The 25,050-nt window shown below is 38.4% G+C and overlaps 2 protein-coding genes across 2 annotated transcripts in view; one reads left to right on the forward strand and one right to left on the reverse strand.

The window, feature by feature from the left end:
* The window catches only part of myo1ha (myosin IHa), a 35,433-nt gene extending 29,366 nt beyond the window's left edge, over positions 1-6,067 (reverse strand). The window contains exon 1 of the mRNA XM_039771809.1: positions 5,997-6,067. The gene's annotated coding sequence lies outside the window, so the exon portion shown is untranslated. The remainder of the gene's footprint in view (positions 1-5,996) is intronic.
* The window catches only part of foxn4 (forkhead box N4), an 84,411-nt gene that overhangs the window by 29,018 nt on the left and 30,343 nt on the right, over positions 1-25,050 (forward strand). The gene's annotated exons all lie outside the window — the stretch shown is intronic.

The following is a 25,050-nucleotide window of genomic DNA, read 5'->3' on the forward strand; positions in this document are numbered from 1 at the left end:
GACTCTAATTAACTACATAATGATATGAGTTAGTTTGGGTGTGGGGAATGTCTGTGCTTTAGCCTTAATCAGGCAGAACAATGGCTGTGTTCTGAAGTGATCTCTAAGATGGACTGGACCCTGCCATGTGGGTGATTCTGCTGGGATTAGTGCTGGTAATTATAAATCTGAACCGAGTGAAGCAAGTTTGAAAATGGTACTTGAAAATAAACTTATACACATTACAAAAATGTGTCCACTATCAAAACAACCTTATTTTTTTGCACCTCATAGTGAATAAATAGCCTGTAAGCTAAGAAAAAATGAGAAGGAAAGTACTTAAAACACTTAATAAGCAAGCTAATTAAAATGGCACAAATAGCAAAATATCGAAACAGTCATCTACTACACACTAAAAACCAAGGTTGCCAAGTACCAAGTAAGGACTGACCTTGAATGAAAGTTCTAGCTGGGGCAAAAGTCTAAAGCCACTACTTATACAAGCCCTTGTAGACCAGATCTCTGTGCCTAAAACGACCAAAGGAGTTTGCCTTTCTGCCAAAGAGTACAGTTTGACCTAATCGGACATCAAAAGTAATCCTAAGTAGGTAGTTTGGGCTTCCATTGCTAAACTTGTCTCACTATGTATCTTATTAGAAATTGGGGGATAAACCATTTTGAAGTTTTATTTATTATTAAAGGAGCCATATTTAACAAAAGTTAGTAATGTAAATGATGGCAGAATTTTTCAGGGTAAGTAGTACACCATACAAACACAATCAGATTAAGTGATTGATCAAAAGCATGCTACTTTTTTTTCTTTCTGGTGCAGAGTAGTCTAATCCTATGTGCCATGCAACTTTCCACTGTCCAGTTTTCTACAATTAACTAATGTCATGGAAAAGAATTTGTATTCTAAGTTATCATGTGAATTAAGCCATGCAAAGCATCAGAAGATATACTGTACATTACAAGAATCTGCGACTTTACTCGAGGTGTACTTTACTACGTAGCTCCCATAATGGGCAAAAATTTCAGAACTCATCAGTAATAATTTGCAGCATTGGCACATATTAAGCACCCTGAATTTCTTAAGCTATTCATAAAAAAGACCATAGTAGATTTGGATTCAAGTTATAATTTGGAGGACTGTCTGGTCATACCTTGTTTACCATTCAAAGATTTGAATCTTTCTACAATGTAAACCATCCCAAGGTTCTTTTTCACTATCTATCTTAACAGCTCATAGCACTCTGGAAAAGTGACACATTCAAGATTGTACAGCAGGTCAGAAGGAGTTAGCCGCTGAACCACCATCATTAGAGTTTATAGTCTAACATATTTCATTCTCTGATATTCTGCCAATATACAGCACAGGAAGAAGAGGAGCAACTGCATGAACAGGAAAAACCACATTTTAAAATTCACTGGGCTGGCACCACTTCACAAAGCCTCCTAAACATCTCACATACTTGACCTTCAGCAAAATGACTGTTTGTTACTCAACTAACCACACATGAGTACAATAAGATCAAATGACATTATTCAACAATCACTATTTTAAAAAAAAAACCTGATGTGTATAGATCCTATACAGAAAAGTATGATTTTAGCAGTAAAATATTGAAAGTTAATGTACACAGAGGAGACAGATCATCCCTGAAGAGCAAAATCTGCTGGAGTGATTAAGAATTCTAGCATATTCCAATGCTAGCATTGCTTTAAGATTTTTTCAGATTAAGTGATTTGTTTGTAATTTATTTTTCACCAAATGTGGTCAAATTATGTTTAGGGGTGCCAGAATATATGGATTCTTTATAAGGTCCATGTTGTAATTTTGACCTCATCACTATACTTCCTCTATATAACATTCTCAGACACACCAAATTCAGGATTATGGGGAGCTGGAGCGAATCCCAGGAGCCAGGGACAGACCATGGTACTGAGAGACCCCCTGGGTACAAACATGTTTGGAGCTGCCCCACTACACACTCACCAAACATGCTATGCTGATTTTACTCTTCCAACACTTTTCAACTATTTTGTCAATGGAAAATACTGAAAATCTGTTATGTTTGAACTTGCCAACATAGGTTCACCTTAATGACAAAATAGACAGGTTTCAAGTTTACTCATTCTTGTGAAAATAATCAAGACGCATGAGTTCTACACATAACCACTTTATTTAATCATTAACATCCACAACACCAATATATTAATTTTTCTGTTTCTAGGAATTACTTATGAACACTTTGAAGTTTTTTTTTTTCGGCACTTCCTGACTCACAAGAAAACCTTCACATATGAAATAGTGTTTGACATGTCTTGACATCTAGTTATGCAAGATATTAAGCTTTTTGGGGTTCCCCCTATTTATGGCCCTCTGGACCTGAAAAAGCCTCATATTAGGACCATTATTTGTGAAAGGAATTACTCCCTTACGATAAAGAGTAAACCAACAAGTGTCTTCACCAGAAATAATTAGAAGTACTTGGAAGTTGTTCAAGCCACATTAACTGATTCCAGGGGTTCACCCACTAAAGGGTTCAAAGTTAAAGGATCAGTAATATAGGCAAGGGGAGTGTCGTATTATGCTATTTTGAGGTTGCCAATCATGAATATGATCATAATATTAATATTGGATTCTTTATTGGTGGTCTTAGCCCTCTAAAAGCTATTCAACAAAGGTTGAAATGAGTTGTTTCAGACATGAGCATGTGGGGTATTGTTTTAGACTGTATTTCAATGTTGGTGATTATGAAAGTAATGCTTTTTTAATCATTTACTCTGTGATAGGGTGAAAAATGACAAATTTCTATTACAATTGAAACTTTGACACACTTTAATATTTCAAATATTTGATGCAACTATTCTTGTTTATTATGCACTTCTACTGCATGAAGTAAATGATTACATTTCATTTCATTAGGGTGGTTTATGCAAATTCTGACCCTTTTTTTCCATTACAATACAGCAGATTGGCCTATAATTTTAAGGATTCTTAGTCACGATGGTGAAGCCTGCCCCTTTAATGCGATACTAGATTGTCACAGGACGCTCTCACTCACACACCTGCATGTACTTGGAACATGACATGTATGTACTGAAAATCCACACAGCCATTCAGACAGGCAGTTAGATATTTTTATGCAGAATCTCATCCAAGAGGCAGTTGCAAAACTCCCCAGAGCTTCTATCTAATCTCGCTTCCCAGTCCCGGATTGTCTGTCATATTTCATTTAAGTGAAGGATACAACCAGCAGCCTGCAGTCCAGAGTTCAGCCTGAACCAAAATGTAGTTTCTGCAGGATGGCCCATCCTTCTATTATGTTCTGTTATCGTAGAGATAAGAAGAAAATTCCAACATTTGTAATTGGGAGCCTGCATTTTTTATGGAAACTCAGATATTCAGGCGATTTCCACATGACATGTGGAACTGGAAACACATACTATTTTAGAGGGCCCTTCACTTAAAATCTCAGAAGGAGGTTTGTGACCTGCATGCACAGTGTCATATCCTAAATAAAGCTGTCTCAAAATGCCATATAGTTGGCTAATTCAACAGATAATGAGTATCTGGATAGCAGCGTACTACAAAATCAACACTTTAATGTAAACCAGAGATACACAGTGCAGCAAAACCCACACAAGGTGCTCATATAAGAATGGGACCATGTTAACCTGTTACAGCTCACTAAATACTAAACCAAATGCTGTAGTGGGAGTGTGGAACAAATGTGAACATTTTTCACAGCTTACAGTACAGATTACCAGTATATACAGTATGTGTGCACAACAGCCAGCAAAGCAATACACCGCCTACTTATGATATGTAGATATCAAACATGGCTGAATTAAGTCAGCCTGAAAAACTTGAAAAAAAAAACTGTCAATGCTGAGACATGATCAAGAGACAATCTTTGAAGCCAAAGCAACCATCACAACCAGCATGACTGACAAGACAAAGAATCGGAGCATCACTTTGATGTCATAACTTTACAAAATGGTGAAACCATCAAGGTAAAAATTATAACAGAAAAATGCATCTTCAGGTTTATGAAAAAAGGTCAACATGTATTTTAGTATTTCAAAAACTGTCATGATTCAGAATGCCTACATGTTTTAGTTATGTTTAGTCTGTGTGTGTGCACATGTTTCTATTGTTTAAGCAGGAGTTTTTGTCTTGCAATTCTCCCATGGATAAAATTTTTACCCAGTGTCTTTCTAATGATAGAGCTATGAGCACTGACATTAACTGAAATGAGAGAGTCCTGCAGTTCCTTTAGATGTTTGTCTGAGTTCTTCTGTAAATTCACAGATGAGGTTTCTATGTGCTTGTGGAGTAATGCTGCTAGCCTGGCCTCTCCTAGGCAGACTTACCATTCGAAGTGTTCCAAGTTTTCTCTATATGCAGATGGATATCACGGTGGTTTGCTGGAGTCTCAGCGTTTAATGCTTTGTAACACCTTCCCAACTGATATTTTGCAATAACTTCCTTTCTCTGGTCTTCTAAAATTTCTTTTAATCGAGCAGTGGTTAGCTGCTTGTTTAATCCTTTTAGCTAGTTTTACATTACTGGGAAGGTTCAACTGAAGTGAAGCAATCAAGCTTGGGTGTTGATAGTCTTGTTTAACCTGTTATCTTTTAAATTTGGTACTTCGGTTGATGTCCGAAGGGGGTAATTACTTTTTCATTTGGGTGATTTGTTGGTGAACATTGTAAATCAAATGACCATTTAAAAGCTGTATTTTGTATATTTATAGTGAATTTGGAGATCAGAAACAATTAGGTGTTATGAATAAGCAAAAATAGAGGAAATCTGGCATAGGCAAATACATGGAACTATATACAGTATACTCTATAACTTATCAAGTTTATTACATAGAGTTCACAAAAAAATTCCTTTTATTGCCGATAGATGGCAGCGCTTGCTTTGCATTCCAAATGGTGAGGAGACGGTTGTCAGTCGAACCGCGGGTGCGATGTGTTCGCCTTTTCATAATTGCATAATTAGATCTGGACCACCCTGTATATATATTATATATATATATATATATATATATATATATATATATATATATATATATATATATATATATATATATATATACAGAGATAGATATGAGGACAGCAGCATTCATATGGCAAAAAAGAAAGTGAAAAACTAAAGAACAGGACAAAAAAGCAAACATTTCGACCAGTGAGGATTGGAGTAAATTCCAAGGTCGAAAGACCACCCAGCTGCTAGCTGGGCATTCTAATGTAATTATTAATTACATCAGTACATTCGTGCTTTCACAGACTGTAGGGTGCTAGTGCACGGTCCATCTGGTTGTGGTACCCTCTGACATCGTCAGGTTATTTTTAAATTAGCCCAGTGTGGGATGGTGCCACCAGCAATGGTTCAACTACATAGGCTGCCCACCCTGATTAAGTAGGTTGGAGAAAGAGTCATGATGCGACATTTTGCTGAAACGGTCACTGACCACGAAGAGTTCTGTTGGTGTTTGCTATGAATGCCATTATATAAAATACAATTGTATGAAGATTTTAACGAAGAGCCAGCTCCTCCACAATGTAGGTCACAATTGACACCTTAGTGTATATTGTTTAATTTAGATTAAAACTGGGGACTCTTACTTATACTGTCTCGAGTACTTGTGAGTGTGCGTCGTGTTGGGTTTGCTCTCCCGTCCGGATTTGGTACAACGCTTTACTAATTGCTGCCGCGTCCCCCGGCTGGTGAAACGGGTTGATAAGAAAACAAATTTAGACGTGTAAGCTGTGGCCCTCTCTGCGCTTTCGATGCCCACCACCCCAATAATAAAGATATTTCAAAAAGGTCAATTTATATCACAGTTATTCAAACCAAACACTAAAATGGTCAAAATCCGATTTGTATTAAAACGTTTTCTGCCGTTTGAAAGAAAAAAACAAATGTATGGTAAACTCATCTCATACGTTATATAGCGCATCTCACAGTGCTCCCTAACTGAAGAACACATAACATTTCCTACCTCAAGCGAGCATTTCTTGCGGATGTGGCCAATCTCTCCCTGAATAAAACTACCCGGTAAGGAATTCTTTCTTAAAATAAGGATTATCATTTTCAGGAAACGTTAACAGCTGTGACAACGGGAAACGATTAATTACACAGGACAAGGATAAAGAGATTACGTGTGTCTGTCTCTGTGTGTGTGTGTGTGTGTGTGTGTGTGTGTGTGTGTGTGTGTGTGTGTGTGTGTGCGTGTGTGTGTGCGTGCGTGCGTGCGCGCGCATGTTTAGGACTATAGCGGCACACATGCAGGAGCAATAGATCTGCAACACTCCATGAAGCTTGAAGCACGAAATCATAGCGAGTTGCCGATCTCCTGATGAACGAATAACGGGGTGCGGAAAATAAATACCGTATTAGTAGTGGAAACGTCATACGCCCTCTACCGGACAAATCGGGCAACACGGAGCCTTTAATTGTTACTTGGGGCAGACAGGTATACGCACAAACGCTCGCGTAGCAGCAGTAACCTAGCTGTATTAATACGTGTTAAGTTTCATCCATCCATCCATCCATCCATCCATTGTCTAACTCGCTGAATCCAAACAGGGTCACGGGGGTCTGCTGGAGCCAATCCCAGCCAACACAGGGCGCAAGGCAGGAAACAAACCCCGGGCAGGGCGCCAGCCCACCACAGCGTGTTAATAAACTTTATAAAGTACAATAAAATTCTGACTTTGACTGTCCGATCAATCCTTTCTTACACACCGGCGTAATGATAAACAAGTGTGTTGAAACATTGAACTTGGTAGCACAAATCGCGTTTTGTTTGCATCCGGTTTCTCTCTTCTCTTTTCCAATAAGGTTTCAGGGCCTGGATAAGTACATAAACATTTCTTTGGACAGATTCACGTCTTATGGTATAATTTAGTTTTTTGTCTTTGTTTTTTTTTTCCTAGTGCGCTATATCGAAGCCGTGCTGAAGGGCACTCCTTTGTTTATCGGATCGTTAACCTTCTAAAAAGTTGGGCTGAGGATATTTTGCGCGCCCTTTGTTTTGGTGAAAGCTGTGCCTCCCATCTGCAATTCGGTTTCATTGCAGGCTATATTCCCTAAGTAATGACTGCGTCATTGCGATTTCAAGGCGAATTGGCATGTTATCCTTAAGTGCTATTGCACTGGTTTCCTAGAGCCAAGTAGACTATTGCGCCAATGGGGCAGCCCACTACTCTAGATACTGCCTTCTTCCTCGAACAACTCAGAAAATATAAATCACAGCCTGCCTGTCACGCACCATTCGCAGTTACAGTGAGCCTTGCAGAGAAGTCGCCTTCCAAAGTATGTTTTGGTCTCCCAAGTGGCTGAAAAGGACATTGCAAGCTGACTGTTTCGGGGAACCAACGGCTTGATGAAAAATTATGTCACATGGAAATTATCGCACGATTCTCCTGTTGTGTTTTTAATTAATGAGGACAATTAAATCCCACCCCCTTTACCTACTTTTGCAACACAACGAAATAAAGGAAAATAGTCAATTAGAGCATACAAGGGATTCATCATACATATTTTGAAGTTGAAGCTGCACCATAATGAAAAGATACAACCAACCAATACATGCAGAAATGAAAGAAACACGCCTTTGTAACAGTTTTAAACAAAAAAAAATATTAATAGTTGTACCTAACTAGTTTGACAAGACTAATGGCAATGTTTTAAGTACATGTGGAAAAGACATAGCACATAAAGCTGCCACAAAGATTGTGGACCCTGATCCTACTGCTGCTTTTGCTTGATGCTTGAATGATCTCTTATGACCACAGGGGCTCCAGTTCTAATCACTGCTGGATTAAGAGGGTTGGAGGATGAGATATGAAGATCTGTCATTAGTTCTGAAGAGACTGAGTGTGCAGTGCTATGAACTGGTATCATGTCCAATATACTGTAAGGCATGTGGTTGGCCTAAGTGCTCCTTTGACACCTCAACCTCTTACATTTGGACATCACATTCTTCCTGTGTGGTTGATGGTGTATGTGGGCTGCAATGGGCTAATGTCCCAGCCAGGGCTGGTTCTCACTCCATGCAGAAACAATCTCTGGCTTCCAAAGTTTCAGAACCTGACCGCCTCACATCTTTGATCTCCCCTGCCTGAATCGCACCCTTTCTTTAAAATCCACACTTTAGCAGAGCCGAATTTCTGACCATAGCCACAGAGAGGAACTTTCAGAGATGTGGTTCAAGACAAGGGAAACCAAATCTGTTCTCATCCTAGAACTCCCATCATACACCATCCCAAGGGCCACTGTGACTGTGTGCTGTACTACATGAGAGATGATGCGGAATACATTTTAGTCCAGTATTGCAACTGCCTTGATTGTATTTCGAAATGTGCATATCTTAATGGAGAAGAGGGAATAAAAAGATTACAAGTAAAATATGCTATATAAAACAGGTATGAAAGGTAGTATGTATTAGATTATACATTTGCTATATCAGATGATTACATTTTATATATAAAAACAGATGTTAAAAGCACTGGCAGATGTGATTTTGCCATATGAAAATAGACATGAAAGGCACTATATACATTTTTTTTCTATTTATAAAAAAGAAAAGCACTACAAAATGATGGCTGAAATTTGTTCTATTAAAAACAGGTGTGAAGGCACTGTAAAATAGGTGAAGTTAAAGTGGTTCAGATTATACATATTAAAACAAGTATGAAAGGCACTGTAAAATGGGTGGCAAATTAGATTTACCGACATCTGGTGTAAATTTCATGTCAATTGCCCCTTTAGAAATGTATTTACTGAGAAAAATGTTGATGTGTTCAATACTTATTTTACCTTCTGTATTACTACTTATTTGGTTGATGCCTTTATCCAAGGTGACTTAAAAGATTTGAGATACAATTGGTTTCATATTTTTTGCTTCAAAATGTAAAGGGAAATTAAACTGCTCATAGTCACACAGTGTCAGTAGTGGGATTTCAACCTACATCCTTCTGGTTTGAAGTTCTAATCCTTAACTACTACAGTGGACTACCTGCCAGTATATATAAAAATAGACAAAATGTTCACAATATAATAGAAGATGAATGAAATTTAATGTATAAAAATAGAAATAAAAGTCACCATATAACAGGTAGTGGATGAGATTTGCTATTTTAAAATATGCCTGAAAGGTACTATGTAATAGAACATGGGCGAAATATACCATAGAAGGTATAAAGGCACTGTAGAAGGAGGATGAAATTTGCTGTATAAAATATGAAGTGCACTACAGAAGATACTGTATGAAATTTTGCTGTAGAAAACAGGTATAAAAGGCACTATAGTCATAGATTATGGACGAATTTTACTGTGGACAAAATGGCATGAAAGGCACTATATAATCAATTAAAGCACCCACATATGTTTATTTTGTACACTGAAATACTTTATTTGATTGACCCTGCCCACACATTTTTTTCATTATAGGCTTAAGCTCCTTGAATCCCAAACGTGGATTCAAATTTAAGCGAAATGGATGAATGGTCTCATAAAACAATGCGCTGAACTTCACAGCATACTGGTGCTGCATGTTTGGATTTGTAGCCACCCAGACTTTGGTTTGGCGCTTTATTGCTATTCATTCTCTCCTGATGACATTTACGGTTTTGGTTGTATTGCTTGCCCTCTGCGACTTATTTGTGCAGAAACACTAACAAACGGAGAGGCGACATAAAGGAGGTTCACCAAAACTTGCTGACAATATAAGCGAAGGCTAAGGCAGCAGAGAAGCCCACAGGTTAGCGCCCTGCAAGGTTCCTCAAGTCTCCACATTATCCTCATGTGGGAATTTTCACTCTCAGGGTTACAGGGGCGACGCGCCAGGACAACCCCACCTTTCAGGGGGACCCAAAATCAAAAGGCGCACAAAAGCGGTGAGAAAAAATCCCACGACTCAGGTTGTCTTATTTTTTTTCTTTTTTTTTTAAGAATCCACCCCAAGTTAGTTGATAGGTTTCATGGCTGTCAATTTTAAAGTGAAACCCCTTTTATTTAAATTTTTTTTTAAGGGCCAGGCATGCTTTGATTTTCTATTTTCTAATAAAAAGAGACCCTTAAAAGATAATCCATAGGATCAAAATGACACAAAGCTTTCTTTTTTTTCACTTTCATGAACAATTGTTAGCACTTGTGTGAAAGGCAACTTCTTTTTTTTTTGTCCTGTAAAATAACAAAAAAAAAGTTTTAAAGCGGAGGCTACAATCCATTACACATATTCTTCTGCATGTCCTTTCACTAATTATTCATTAGAAAACATTTAACGTCACAGTGGATTTCACACTGTGCAGTCTACACACAAAGGAGAGGATTTGGCCTATTTAGGCGGGGTGGGGAATAGAGTGGTGGGGGGGGGTCTGCCTGTCTAATCTGAGAAAGTCTAAGAAGGTGGGACATGCTTGAGACAGCGGGCAGACTAAATTGTGCAGTTAACGGTCACTGCCCCCCTACCCACTGTCGACACTCATTCCAGGGGACAGTGAACAATAGAGACTTGTTCTTAGCAATCCCCTCTCGTAATTTGGACTTCATTACGGCGGCCCTCGAAGAACTGACCGAGGTCCTGCCAGCGACAGGGTTTTCTTCCACCTGTCAGGCCTCCTAGACATTTCTAGCCACGTCATTTCAGCCTATCGTGGCTGTAAGCCAGCAAGACAGGTGAACAATGTCCTTAAAGGAGATCCATGTGAAGCATCGAGTATGGTCAACAAAAGGGTGCCGGGGTTTGTGAACCCCTGTGAACTACACAAAGTCCATCCATCACTGCATGGGGAATAAGCTGGCATATGTATATATGTATGGGTGTGTGTATGTCACCCGAATCATTCAAATGCAAGTCAGCCTGAGAGGGATGCAGAAGAAACGCATTGCACAGTGACCATTACAAAGAGTTTAGTGAAGAGAAATGCAACACTCCTAATGCAATTCAAGGTCACTGGACAGGGTCGGGCACAAGGTCGACCCCATCCATGGACAGGGTGCCAGACTCATTCGTGTACACACCCACACTGGACAAGTTTTAAATCACTGATTAACCAAGAGCACATATCTGGAATGTAGCAATAGTCTTATTGTCACATGTACAGTCTACAATGCAGTTTTTACTTGCAAGTCTAACCAACATCCAACATGCCACTAACAAGAAAACACTAAAATAGAGAACTTAATTTTACTGAAAAGAAAGATAAATGTATAAGGCACTATAGTGTATAATAAACATGTATGTATGGTGCCAGTTAGTCATCAGTTGTCAGTCAGTCATTGTCCAACCATAATGCTGCCACATCTATAGAGTACAGTGAAATTCTTACTTGTATGTCTGCCCAACATGCAAAACGTTAACACTCTCCAGCGCCATGATAAACAAAATCTATTAAAATATATGTTATGTTATAGACTTGAAAACATGACTGTACCTAACGTACCCCTTAACCCCATTGCTGGTGCTGTATGTAGGTGGGTATTCTCCACAAAGAAAAATTGAGAACACATAAGTGTTACACTACCACTTGCACAACAGCATCAGCGTCTCACTATCTGACAGTGAGCATTGCAGGGCATGAAAGGTGCTTCACCACTCTCATTATTAAATGTCAAACTAAAAACAAACAATATTCTGAATCGCCTATGTCTGTGGTGCAAACAGAAAAATTTGTCCTTATGTGCGTTGTTCTCCCATAATCTTGTTCTGCGTATTGTGACTGATTCTTCTATACAAGCCACTATACACATTGACTGAAAAGACTTAAAAAAGGGGTACACACCTGACACTGTTATGAACCACATGAGTTACCCATCTTTAAAAAGGGTTTCCTGAAATTTCTTTTCTCCTGGGCTAAGGATATGAACGACTGGCACTTCTGCCTCTTGTCACAGTAAAGCTAGCGAGGGATGAAAATCCCACAAAGTTAAGCAACCAGGGCTGAATGGTGTAAGGTTTCACACAAATTATAGGAGTAGGAAATTCATGTGTCCATATGAAGACAGACAACCCCCCCTCCTCCCGGGGACCCCTTGGGGCCTCAGCACCTCTGTTTTTATTACCCTCTTGTTTGATCTGCTTTATAGAGGGACAGCCTGTCCTAGCAAAAGCTAAAACAAGGTGTAACCAGACCCTGGCTGGGACACCCATCCATCATGGCTGAATAAACAAGAATATTGGTAATAGCGGAGCAGTAAAGAACATTAAAATCATACTCTGCGGATTTCTGCTGAATATTTTGTTGGGAGGGGTAGGGTGTTCATCAGTGTTAAGTTTCACAGAGATAAGCAACATGCCCACAGGTGTCATTAGCAGTAACATGTATTAGCAGCTCATGAAGAGAATTAGAAATTGGAGCAGTTGCCACAAGATGTTAAGCTGTCATCATTAGTCAGTTGCATATTATTTCATACAGTTCTGCACACTTTAATTAAGTAATGTTAGTGATATGTCAAACTGAAAACAAACAGGAAAGCACTTACCTGTGAGTCCATGGCCAGAGCTGTTTGTAGGAACCAAAGTAAAGAAATGTAAAGTCTTGACCAGCCGTCAAATGAAATGGTTGATTTCTTCTAGGATACAATGACGCCATCCATTTTCCTGGGCATGTTTTTTTTTTTTTTTTTGCAATTCCACACCCCTAAAATGCTCTACAAATGCTTAGAGCAGGCAAATACCTCCATCACAGGGCAGCCAGCAACTGACCAGCCAGACATCTACAGTACTGTGCATCCAGACTGCAGGTTTGTTAGTCCGCTTCCTCTGGCTTGGACTGTGCATCATCAATGATTCACTAAGGCAGTCAGGGAGATCTTGTTGAGTGCTTACCTGTGTGCCCACAATTTCTCTGAGTAACACAAGGAATGAGAAACATGAGCTAGCTGCAGCATCATATTACTGATCTTTGATTAGGCAGATGCATTACCGGCTAATTACAAACTACTGACTAATGTCCTCTAGTCCTTATATAACTGATCACAGAGATCTAGAAAATAAGTGGCCATATCCACAAGAAGAGCTTAGAGCAACACCATGCTTTGCTTGAAATGAGTCCTACTACCAACAGGGTACCAGTATTGTTATTACACACAAAAAGTGGACTTATTCAGTTTCCGACTCTTAGATTAAGAGTTTTGCATTTCAGCAAAACAGCATCCGCAAATATGTCAATAAAGTCAGCAAACTTTGGAACTTCACTTCTCATCAGTTTTCAAAAATACCTGCTCTAGTTACCTGCTATTTATGTATCTTTTTAATATTGTAATATATAAATACCCCTTAAGACCAGTACTGTTTGTTTCTAAAATCACTGTGATGTAGACTTTTATTGGATCACAGGGTGTACACATTTTCCCATTTAGGACTGATCTGTCTCCCAGCTACCCTGACCTGAATAAACAGGCAAACACACTGATGGAAGAAGGCTTTATTCATTTTAGGTTTTTTTTTATCTACAATAACCCTAATCACTACAATTTGTGCTACATTACCTAATACTATTGCAGTGTATTAAATTTAAATTAACTCATTTGAAACTTTTGATACAGAGATGTTAAGACGGCAGTTTCTTCCTGAATGTCATCAAAGCCTAGGAGCAGGTTATGGGCATTTGGAAGCATCACACATCTATACAAGTCAAAGTTAATGCTGTTCAGAGGGAAAAAAGCTTTAAGTTACTTAGAGTGGCCATTACGGACGACCTAAAGTAGCAAAGAACACATCTCCGGTATCATAAAGAAGGCTCACCAAGGATATTACTTCCATAGAAGTATAAGGAAAGCCTGGGTACCTCTGTTTATACTCAATAAAATCAGCAAATTACAACTAAAGAACCAAACATCAATTGAAGGGTGGCAAACGATAATTGCAGCATGGCATACATTCTTGAGAATGCCACCGCGCTGGGGAGTGACTGTCCTGCCTGCACATTAATATCAGATCAGCCACATGGTTATAGGTGCCAAGCTTGGTGAACATTTTGCTACTTTATTATAAAGGTCAGTACTTAACAGCTTATTGCAACTTATTTCTTTTAAACTATTATTACTAATAGGTATATGTAATACTTACAAATATAAAATTGACAATTCCTGGGGCTGGGCATCTGGGTGGGCAGTGATTAAGGACTCACTGTTTCTTAACACTAGGTTTTGTGTAGACTTTACATGTTCTCTTTATGTCCGTGTGGGATTTTCTCTGGGTACTCCAGTTTGCCTTACACAATGTGAGACTCTGCAATGGTGCTGGTACCCCATAGCTTGTTGGTTCCTGTTTTCTGCCCAGTACTGCTGGGTTATCCTCCAGCCACTTTTCCTCCAGCCTGGAATTAGATGAATTGAGTACAGATAATTTAGGGACTTATTACACTAGCAGTGGAGTAAGTTTTTATAGTGAGTAGTCTCTTAATTTGAAGCTACATTGTGTCTCATAATGAAATTGTTGCTTAATTTGACTTCTTGTTTCCCAGTTTGTACGTTCAGAATGAGGAGTCTAGCTGATCTCCTATTTGGCCTTTATTTACTGTTGATATTCCATATATCAGAACTCTGAGAATTTTAACTTGCAGATCTACCTCTACAGTATGCCTGCTAGACTCACTGCTTAGTCTTCCTCCACTGTAAAATGAGCTAATTTCAGTAGCCCGTCTTATTTTTTGCCTCTTGTGGTGCCTGGCAGTTTAGAAATAAAATCAGCATTTAGAGATTGTTTGCAATGGCAGCCAGCAGTCATTGGGCCGAGACAAGATACCTTGAACTAAGTGGTCAATAAGAACTGCTGAGCTCAGAAACTGGAACACCAGAAATTAAGCTGAACAATGAATTCAGTAAGACACACAATCGAGCCACTCATTAAGAGACCCACTACGACCGTCCATGCACAGACTCAAAGGAGTAGACTCCTGTTAGCCACCACAAGAACAATCTGGATAACCAGATTGACAGGTGTATAAAACAAAAACATTATCACATTCCTGGACTGGCAAAGGCTTTAGTTGTCTCTTTAGGAGACAAACTCTGTCAATATCTACATTATGAAAGCACAGCAACCTCTGACATGACTGTGTTATTTGGATATGCATCTGTAGCCCACAGTGTAGAATGGCCCCGACCTCTGCCCCTGCCGTAAAATGTCCGTGATATCTCTGACTCAGCAGCCCCCACCCCAAATAAGCCATGGCTGTCCAGCATTTAACAAGCTTTGCTCTGCCCAGTGTGTGTTGATTTAGCACAACTTCAAGCAAATCCAATTACGCAGAAGTCACAGGGTTAAGGTTTTTTTTTTTTTGGCAGATTTCGTGCAGAGTATAATATGATAACCTCAGATCAAGCAGTTCCCATCAGGTTCACTCATCTTTCATTTTAATGTGAAGGCAGTAGAACAGTAGGGCTATCACTGACTCATTGATTTTCAATTCAAGTCATAACAGCAAGGTCAACAGCATTATCTTTGGCAACTGTTTTCATGATGCTGGTTCCTGCTCACAGTCACCTCACTAAAATGTATCTGCTATATATGTTTTTAAAAGCTCAGGGGCTGCCACTTCGCGTTTCCACCCCAAAAGTTTCAGTATTAGTTGGGAAATTGTGTTTGGGTGCACTGTCCTTTACAAAACTAAGAGAAAGCCAGAAAAGCCTTATGGAATAGCCAGAGGTTTTTTGGAAGGCAAATGAAGTAGACCATCCATCGATTTATTGATTCCCAAATACACTCAATGTAACTGAAGGGTCAGAGTTCACAGTAGAAATAAGAGGAGCAACCCATGCCGGACAGGTGATGCCAGTTCGTGACTTAAGCTTAAGGTGAATGAAAAGAATCACAAAATGTTGTGCAGCTATTTATACATTTCTAAATATTTTAAATATAGGTTTTTATTTCCTTTAAGTTTTAATAAATTCAAAGACCTTAGACGTGATCAGCCAGTTCTAAATCAGTGGTCTATTACAAGCCATTTTATAGGATTTATTTTAAGGAATTTAAAAATGTTATGAAAAGAAAATTATTTGTGCCCTTCACCTTTTTACTCCTACAGTGGGAGTTTGTATAATGTGCACAGTGGGTGCCCTCTGTTGATAAGGATTATACTCACTTTTTATTAACTGGTGTACAGCTTGACTCTATTAGTTAATATTTAATAGGCGTGATATTTAGTTATATTTAAGGTGGCACAGTGGTTAGTTCTACTGATGTTATGGCATCCCATACAAAGTTGGTTATTTCCTTGGTCAAGATCTGGCTCCATATGTCCCTATGTTAGAAGTGTTAATATGGTTTAGCTTTATACTTCATTTCATTGCTGTATACAGTTACTAATAAATTAGAACAGTGGTTCCCAAACTCTGTCTTGGAGACTCACTGAGGCTACCAGTTTTTGTTCCAATCTTCTGCTTTTAATTGTATTCCTAGCTTAATTAAGTGATCTGTTATTTCCCATTGTGCTTTGGAGACAATGTAGAAAGTACAAAACTAAGTTTTGTAATTTTGTATTAAAATGTAGCAGATTATATATATATATATATATATATATAATTGTAACTTTTTAACAATATTTTATTCTGATTTTCATTCTACTTTTCTAGATGTTATGATCATTTAATCTATTAGTGACTAATTAGTGGGTTTCATGCTGAAGTAGTTGCAGCCTTTCATCATTCAGTCTTGTTTTCCTGGGTGTCTGCTCTAATTGTTTTTAACTTTCATTGTTAGAATACATTGAAGTGAGCAAGCTACACAGAAAAAGAGCAAAATAATAGGAAAAAAACAAAAGAGAGTTAAGCATTTAAAGCTATAGCAAAAACAGAAATATTTCTAGATGTCTTATACATGCAAAAATTATACTGCTGTGCTTTTTCTGAATGCAGTATAAGAGAAAAAAAAGAACAACTAAATAAATAAGATAAATTTATATCAATTATTGCCAATCATGAATCTGGTTGGAACAAAAACCTTCAGCCCAGGACCAAGTTTTTGAACAACTGAAATACAGTAAAAACATGTAGTTAAAAGCAATCACGATCCCTCCTAACCCATTAACAGCTGTGTTTGGGGTTCTTCCAGAGGGGCTTAAAGTGGAGGAAGACAAACAAATTGTGATTGCATTCACTACACTTTTGGCACGCAGACTGATTCTGATAAACTGGAAGAACCCAAACGCTCCTCTTTTAAGTCAGTGGGAAACCGATGTGTTATATTATTTGAAATTGGAAAAAATCAAATACTCAGTTAGAGGATCTGTACAGACTTTTTTCAAAACATGGCAGGAGCTAATCAGTAAAATTTTAAAATAAGGTCATGAAGCACAGAGAATTTATTAATTTAGGTATGTTTACAAGCCTTAAATTTTACGCTGTTTGGCTTGCTCTCTCTCTTAGGGGTGGGGATCGATCTGTTCTTAACTCAATTCTTCTTTTTGTAAAAACTTGATTGCTTTGTATGGATTGCAATAAAATTAATAAAAAAAAAAGCAAAAACACTATATTTATATAACTACTCATACATTCTTACAGGGCTCTAACAGCGTTATAGCCACCTTCCATCTCCCAAGTAATATTAAGAAGGACAAACAAATAAAAGTAAGGAATGAGTGAACAAAGGAAGAATAGCACAAATAAGAAATGAACCAAAAACAACAACAATTCTGTAGGCTCTCTTGGCTTATCCTTGCAGGCACTGATCTCTGTCTGGTAGGTAGGTGGCTCATTTGATTACCTCAAACATCCCCACAAAACACTCCTGTCTTCCCTATCCCAACTTGCCTCTCAAATGCCGACCAATCTCCCCTTATCTAAGATTATTTTAAATCATCCTTAATGTTCTTTTTTCAGCTAAACCCAGAATTAATTCCAGATCAGAGGTAGATGTCAGTCAGTCAGTCATGTTCTAATCCGCTTAGTCCTGAAGAGTTTTGTGGGGGTCTTCTGGAGCCTATCCCAGCTAGCATAGGGTACAAAACAGGAACAGATCTTCGACGGGGCACCAGTCCATTGCAGGGTGAACACACACACACATCCATAAGCCACCCACACACTAAAACCAATTTAGGATCACCAATTCACCTAACCTGCATGTCTTTGGACTATGGGAAGAAACCTAGGTAGATGTATATATTCTTAAGGGCCACCAAGCCTCAGTGTTGTCTGGTAGCAAAGGAGAACACTAAACTCCCACGCCAAGCTTCTCAACCTGATAATACGCTTCTTCCCGCTCCATCCATTTGGGGGAACCATGGGCAGTCAGGCTTTGTCCATATCTTTTTATTTAAAGGACACCATGGTCCCACTCCTGAGATGTAGCCATGTTTGCCTTATCTGCTGTTCTCTGTCAGTAAGGAAATTCATTTGGTCATATAGGTTACTAATAAATGATAAAAGTATTCGTCAATAAGAAAACCCAATTTACAGCAATCTATAGAAAAAAATCAAAATTTTCAGTGAAATGTCATTCGTTTTTGATCTAGTAAATGCTTTAAAGTTCTTGTTGTCTTTTATTAAACAGCTTAAACATACTGTACACAATTTGCAAATTTGATTATTAAGTGCTAAAACAGAATCTAAGATAACAATTTTTCTTTTTATTTCTGCCCAATTTAGGTTTAAACCCTTAAAATTAAGTATTTTCCTTGTGATGGACTGGCAGCCTGTCCAGGACTGTTCTTTAACTTGTGTCCAGGACTGCAAGCATTGGCTCTGGTTGACTATAGCATATTTAAGAGTGAAATATTACCAATATTTTAAAAAACTCTAGTCTTCATCTATTTGCCAAAATTTCAGGGAGCAATGCAATCAGAGGTAAGGCAGAAACTAGCCTGGGGCAGGCTGCAAGTCCATCATGGGACACATTCGCCCAGTTTTGGATAATCTAGAATCAACATTTAGCATATATTAGTTTTGCTGACATTACACTTAAAGCTCATTGATATACACAGAGAACATAATTCGACACAGACAGCGAACAGGCTGAGATTCAAAACCAATTTTCTACAGCTGTGAGGCATTAACTTTAAGCATGCACTTGAACATCCAAATTTATACACTGTAATACACCATATTGTACATTGTTTGCCACTATAACAAGAAATAAAATGGTGTCAGACTTCCAAAAAGTGCCTTAAAGAACTTATATTAAAGTAGAATGGGGGTTAATGGGACTGGTTACTTGTAAGCCCCCTGTGAGACCTTCCAAACTTCTTGCACTTTGTACTACCCCATGCACCCACACTGATAGGGTGCCAGCTTGTCTTGGGTCTACTGCCCTCTAGTGACCATCCCTAGCTTGGCTTGGTTCAAGTCCACCCTGTGATACTTCAGCACTCAAGATAGCTGTCACAGATTTCCCTTTCTTGACCCAACGTTTCTTGGCTTGCTAAGGTTTCAGATCTTCTGGGGACAGGACAACTCATATATGATATGCATCCATATATACAGTATGTACGCATATATACACAGTAGTGTTGGGAAGGGGTTTTAGATGACCACTATGTTTCAGGTAGTGTTTTGCACTTTGTGGGTGTTTTGTCCTTTATATATTATAGAAGGGAAAAAAGTCTACTCTTGAAATACAAGTGAGAATTATGTGTAGATAAAAATTGTGCAAAGCATAAAGGTGTCAAGGTATATAAAGGTTTATGAAAATAAATATGTACAAGTGGAAAAGGAAGGTGGAACTAAGAACTACAAAGGCACCTAGAAACCTACAAGCAGTACAGTAAATGTCCAGGCATCTACTTTTGGAAACACCATAACTTTAAAAATCACCAAGAGAAACTAAAGTTTCTCCCATGAATAGCTCATGAATAAGCCCACAGTAGGTCAATGTAAGTCACCAATATTCATAACACATATGTGTTTAAGTAATAGGACATTGAGTAAGAGTAGGATACCCACAGAAACACAAAAATTGCGCTTTCCTGGCACACATTAGGCTTTTTAACACTAAGTAAACGTTGTTTGAATACCATAGCACACTTTAAGCACCAAGCCAACAACGGTAATCATTTTTTGGTCATAGACTATCCTCTTTCAAATGGATATGTCCAGCAGGATAATAAACATTGTCACAAATCATGTGTTGTCTTGAGCCAATACCATGGAGATAACAGTGACCTTCAATTTATACAAGTAGACTCTACAAGTCTTCATTTCTCAATCCAATAAGAGTACCTTTTGGATGAGAACAACCCTACATGATGCTTTTGAATGAAGCTGGACCAAAATTCCTAAACAATATTTGAGACAGGGGTTCAATAAAGTGATGTAAAGAGTTCTAGAAAGAGAGAGAGAGAGAGAGAGAAAGAAAAACATGGAGACCTGTCTGACACTAGACAAGTGAAACTTATAACCTTTACCATATTTATGTACACTAAATTGTGGTTTGGTGAGTGGGTGAATTGCAGTCTGGAAAGGAAGATATCCAGTAGGGTCATGATGTGATTATGTTCTGTGTATAAAGGACATTTGGTCCTGGCTGGGACAGCCTAGTTTGGAACTAAAGAACATGAAAAAGAGAAACCGTAAAGTCTTCCTAAATATAATGTACTGTAAATATCATGGGACAAATGCAATAATTCCATGCCACTTTTCTCACCAAAGTCTCGTGGGCTTAAACAGAAAATGTAATGATTGGTGGATATGAAACAAACGGTTTTGATGGACTGTTTAGACACCTCCCTATAAAAGTTTAATGTTAGAAAAGAAACTCTACAGATAATGTTCACATGGTACCATGGAACAAACTTTATCAAAATGAACCAATGTATGTTTGTGTGGGGAACATTGACTGTTTGAAATGGATATCCATTAAAGAATAGATTAATAATGATAGAGGTGGGAGAGTTCATTATCCCTTTAGAAGTGTGTCATGTGAGACTGAATGACATACACTGTGTGCACAATTATTAGGCAAGTTGTATTTTTGAGGATTAATTTTAATATGGAACAAACACAGTGCTATCAGTCAATCCAAAATGTTAATAAACCTGAAACCTGAATGTTTCACAACGGAAATGTGAGTGTGAACATCATCAGGGGAATACATATGTGCGCACAATTATTAGGCAACTATTAGTGTGCAGATTTATTATGCAACTAAAGGAAAAATGAAAATTTTCCCATCTCACTTGTTTATTTTCATCTGTTATAGTGAGAATAATAAACAAACACCTCAAAATTTACAAATAAACATCTCTGACATTTCAAAAAAATAAATCAATCAATCAATGACCAATATAGCCACCCTTCTTTCCAATAACAGTCATAAGCCTTTCCATTCATGGAGTCTGTCAGTTTCTTGATCTGTTGACGATCAGCTTTTTGTGGAGCAGTGACTACAGCCTCCCAGACACTCTTCAGAGAGGTGTATTGTTTTTCTCCCCCGTAAATCTAGCATTTAAGAAGTGCCCACAAGTTCTCGATAGGGTTTAGGTCAGATGAGGAAGGGGGGCCATGTCATTATTCCTTCATCTTTAAGGCCTTTACTGGCTGGCCACGCAGTGGAGAACTTCGATGCAAGTGATGGAGCATTGGCCTGCATAAAAATCATGGTCTTTTTCCTGTATCACTGTTTGAAGAAAGTGTCTTAGAAAAACTGGCAGTAGGTTTGGGAGTTGATTTTGAGTTCATCTTCAATGCAAAAGGTCCAACTAGCTCATCTTTAAAAATACCAGCTCATACCAGTACCCCACCTCCACGTTGGAGTGGAGCTCTGTGCCCATTACTGATCCACAGGTCCATCCATCTGGTCCATCAAGAGTCACTCTCATCTCATCGGTCCATAAAACCTTTGATATTTCTTGTCCCAGTTTTGACGTTTCAACTTATGTTTCTTGTTCAGTGGTGGTTGGGTTTCAGCCCTCCTTACCTTGGCCATGTCTTTGAGCACTGAACACCTTGTACTTCTGGGCACTCCAGGTAGGTTGCAGCTCTGGAATATGAAAGTACTGGAGGATAATGGGTTCCTGGTAGCTTCACGTTTGATTCTTCTCAAATCTTTGGCAGCTAATTTGCATCTTTTGTTCTCAACACGTTTCTTGCGACCCTGTTGACTATTTGCAACAAAATGTTTGATGGTTCTGTGATCACACACCAATATCTTAGCAATTCCAAAAGTGCTGCATCCCTCTGAAAGACTTTTTACAATTTTTGACTTTTCAGAGTCAGTTAAATCTCTTTTTTGGCCCATTTTGCCTGAGGAAAACTAGCTGCCTAATAATTCTGCACACCTTGATATAGGGTGTTGATCTCCTTAGGCCACACCCTCCCTCATTACACAAATACACATCACCTGACGTGCTTAAATCCAATAAGCATTCAAGTTAATACAGCTTGGAGTTGGAATATACGCATAAAAATGATGATATGGTCAAAATACTCACTTGCCTAATAATTGTGCACACAGTGTATGAATTAAGAACTTACCTAAAATGACATGACTAAACCAGAAGAGGCAAAACACAAATACAAGCCTAAGCTTGGATTTGCAAGCATGAGGAATACATTTTTTGATCTCACCAGACTAGAAGTTATAAAAAGCTAATTTACGAGGACATCACAGTTATAACAGAAAGCCTGCCATGCCATAGGATTATTGAGGAAGAGTATCCCTGCTAAAGGGCATCTTCTGAACAATCAAGAGTTTGTGATAAAGCTTTACAAAATTTTGCCAATGCAGAATTACATGAAAGCGGATTAGGTCATAACATCTTTTTTTTTCTCCTAGATCTACTGCCTATCCCAATCAATTCAGGCCACAGGTTTGCTGTTAGATGCAAGCCTGGTATATTTATAATCTTTGGTATCCATTTCCAAATTTATGAAGATCAAATAGTGATGGATAACAAAATATTTTCTTGTATGTGTTATACCAGGGTTAAAGAGGAAATCCAAAAAGGTTTGAAGAGGACCCAGTTAGTTTAAATAAACATGTTTTTGAGATTAGTATTATCAATTTAAAAACTTTTAGTTCTTTTAGCTGGCAGTAAACAGATAAAAATGTCTCCTCATTCAAAACTGGACTTGCTCACATTAAAGAGCTCTGACATCAGGAGCTGAAGAGTCTTATCCATGGAGGTGGGATGAAACATGGAAGCAAAGACAGGGAGACAGACAGAAAGAATGTCAGAAACAGCAGGCGTGTTGAGGTAGGCCTCAGTGTGTGCATGGCCAGATTATGTTCTGGGCCCAGAAGTTTTCTTCCATGTTCAGTACATTTTATCATGTCACTAATTCAATGAAACCGTGCCCAGACAGGACCAATGCTCTTAATTTTGAGTTATTAAAGGGGCTCGAACTATGGTCTCCAGTACTGACTGTGTTTGAAAATCTATTGATCATGAACAAAATTGAGTATTTAGATATTTTGTTTCTTGTTTTAAGAAATTTTAAAGCATTGGAAACCAAAAATTTTTGACAACTAGATTAGATGATTGGCAGGAGCCTTGAGACAGTCATTCCCAGAGGCCCTTAGAGGGCAAGATTTGGCCAGAAGTATCTGATATAGTCACATTTGAAATGTACAGTTGTGTTTGAAAGTTTGTGAACCCTTTAGAATTGTCTATATTTCTGCATAAATATTACCTAAAACATCATTAGATTTTCACTCAAGTCGTAAAAGTAGATAAAGAGAAACCAGTTAAACAAATGAGACAAAATTATTATACTTGGTCATTTATTTATTAAGGAAAATGATTGAATATTACATATTTGTGAGTGGCAAAAGTATGTGAACCTTTGCTTTCAGTATCTGGTGTGACCCCCTTTGCAGCAATAACTGCAACTAAATGTTTCCGGTAACTTTTGATCATTCCTGCACACCAGCTTGGAGGAATTTTAGCCCATTCCTCCGTACAAAACAGCTTCAACTCTGGGATGTTGGTGGGTTTCCTCACATGAACTGCTCACTTCAGGTCCTTCCACAACATTTCGATTGGATTAAGGTCAGGACTTTGACTTGGCCATTCCAAAACATTAACTTTATTCTTCTTTAACCATTCTTTGGTAGAACAACTTGTGTGCTTAGGGTCGTTGTCTTGCTGCATGACCCACCTTCTCTTGAGATTCAGTTCATGGACAGATGTCCTGACATTTTCCTTTAGAATTCTCTGATATAATTCAGAATTCATTGTTCCATCAATGAAGGCAAGCCGTCCTGGCCCAGATGCAGCAAAACAGGCCCAAACCATGATACTACCACCACCATGTTTCACAGATGGGATAAGATTCTTATGCTGGAATGCAGTGTTTTCCTTTCTCCAAACATAACGCTTTTCATTTAAACCAAAAAGTTCTATTTTGGTCTCATCCGTCCACAAAACATTCTTCCAATAGCCTTCTGGGTTTGTCCACATGATCTTTAGCAAACTGAAGACAAGCAGCAATGTTTTTTTTGGTGAGCAGTGGCTTTCTCCTTGCAACCCTGTCGTGCACACCATTGTTTGTTCAGTGTTCTCCTGATGGTGGACTCATGAACATGAACATTAGCCAATGTGAGAGAGGCCTTCAGTTGATTAGAAGTCACCCCGGGGTCCTTTGTGACCTCGCTGATTATTGCATACCTTGCTCTTGGAGTGATCTTTGTTGGTCGACCACTCAGGAGGAGGGTAACAATGGTCTTGAAATTCCTCCATTTGTACACAATCTGTCTGACTGTGGATTGGTGGAGTCTAAACTCTTTAGAGATGGTTTTGTAACCTTTTCCAGGCTGATGAGCATCAACAACTCTTTTTCTGAGGTCCTCAGAAATCTCCTTTGTTTGTGCCATGATACACTTCCACAAACATGTGTTGTGAAGAGCAGACTTTGATAGATCCCTGTTCTTTAAATAACACAGGGTGCCAATCACACCTGATTGGCATCCCATTGATTGAAAACACCTGACTCGAATTTCACCTTCAAACTAACTGCTAATCCTAGAGGTTCACACACTTTTGCCACTCACAAATATGTAATATTCGATCATTTTCCTTAATAAATAAATGACAAAGTATAATACTTTTGTCTCATTTGTTTAACTGGTTTCTCTTTATCTACTTTTAGGATTTGAGTGAAAATCTGATGAT

The sequence above is a fragment of the Polypterus senegalus genome, chromosome 12 (assembly GCF_016835505.1).
Source record: "Polypterus senegalus isolate Bchr_013 chromosome 12, ASM1683550v1, whole genome shotgun sequence".
In the NCBI taxonomy this organism is placed as follows: Eukaryota; Metazoa; Chordata; class Cladistia; order Polypteriformes; family Polypteridae; genus Polypterus; species Polypterus senegalus.